This window comes from Otolemur garnettii, unplaced genomic scaffold (assembly GCF_000181295.1).
Source record: "Otolemur garnettii isolate 467f Iridium unplaced genomic scaffold, OtoGar3 scaffold00149, whole genome shotgun sequence".
Taxonomy (NCBI): Eukaryota; Metazoa; Chordata; class Mammalia; order Primates; family Galagidae; genus Otolemur; species Otolemur garnettii.
The window spans coordinates 4,750,536-4,752,264 of record NW_003852544.1 but is presented as its reverse complement, the minus strand read 5'-3'; positions in this window follow the sequence as shown (position 1 = coordinate 4,752,264).

Sequence of the window (1,729 nt, the reverse complement as noted above, 5' to 3'; positions counted from 1 at the left end):
AAAAAAAAAAAAAAAAAAAAACACGCAAAAAACAATTAAATACATACCTGACACATGGCTAAGTCATTTCCATTTACTAGAAAAGAAAGCATGTTCCTATACAAAGATTTGTATGCAAAAATTGATAACATTTTTGTTTGTGAGAGCCCCAAACCAGAAAAAAACAAAATGTTAATCATTAGGTAAATGAATAAAAAAAAGTGATACATTCATAAAATGGAAAACTATTAGGTTAAAAGAAAAGCAATGATGATGGTGATGGTGAGATCGTGTCTGCAGGTCTGAGCGGGACACCTTTTAATAGATTAAGGAAAGCCAACATGCAGGAGAGTCAGTTTACACAATTGTGGCCTCGAATCCTTACAGTTCCCAGAATTATACTTTTTGGGAGTCCTCCTGTTTTCAAAAAAACCTCCAAGCTCTTTTGTGATTGTCTTAGCAAAAGCTGAAGGGAAGAAATTGATATGACCACATCCTCGGAAATTTCCTGACCATACCTGTGTCTTTTCCAATTACTTTTTTGTAAATTGCACCTGTTCCCCCAGGCTGGGCACCTGCATCACCCTTCACTACTACATTGAGCAGACCCCCAGGTTCTCTCAATGCCCCTCTCCCCTGTCCTCACCATCTCCCTTCGTGAGACCTCTCATCTTCTCTGGCCCAGCCCTGGGTACCACACTGCAGCCACCATTCACAGCACAGAATTCTACTCTGAGCAAGTTGCTTTTTTGACCATCAACCTTCTGTGACTCTCCTTTACCTACAAAGCACTATGGCATAATTATATATTACTCCAAATACTAATACGCTCCCTTCACACTAGATAGTTCTTCTGCTTTCTCTCCCAGGGGTGCTCCTGGATTACGGGGAAACAAAACCAAAGCCTTGAGAAACTGCTGACTGTATTGCTGTTGTTTCTAACTACAGCTGTGAGGTGGAAAGATTCGGAGGCCTGTTGAGGAGCGGGTCTTTCTGATTGCAAACCCTCGGTAAGACTGGGCTGGGGTGAAGGATGAGAGACTGAGTGCTGGCGAGAAACTGGCGAGGGGGTAGGTGCCGTGAGAAGGGGGCCAGGGCCAGACAGAGGAATGGACATAACTTGGGCCACGTTGCCTTCCACAAACCCATTGCCTTGGACAGCTTGTCTTCCAATAGTCCTGGGTACAGACGGAGCCCTGAATAGGGGAAGGAGGATTTTTATGGGAGTCAGGTTTGAAGGGAAAGACATGCTCACAAGTGAAAGCTGAACTGAACAAAATCTATAGGGGGTTGATTTGCACTTACAGTGGGTGAGGATTTAACTTCCTGCTTCCACATCCCCTTTGCTCCAATCACCGCCTTCTTTGGCTATAGTATAATTTTGAATTAGTATTTAGTGTTAAATTATTTTGTGTTCATGCAAGGGTTATTCACAGCTGAGCAGTGTGGTGTGTGCACACCGCATTGTTTTATCCAGTCATCCGTCAGTGGACCCTTAGGTTAGTTTCAGTATCCTGGCTATTGTGAGAGGTGCTGCAACAAATACGGGGTGTTCATGAAATAGGGATTTCTCTCTTCAAGATCCTGATTTCATATCCTTTGACTATATAAACGGGATTGCTGGATTATGGCAATTCATGCTTCATACTGCGGTCCATAGTCGCTATTCCTATGAACATTCTCACATGTCTGATGATGCCACCCACCCAGATGGAAGGGTCAGATGTTCCCAGGGCCACTTATTCCTTGG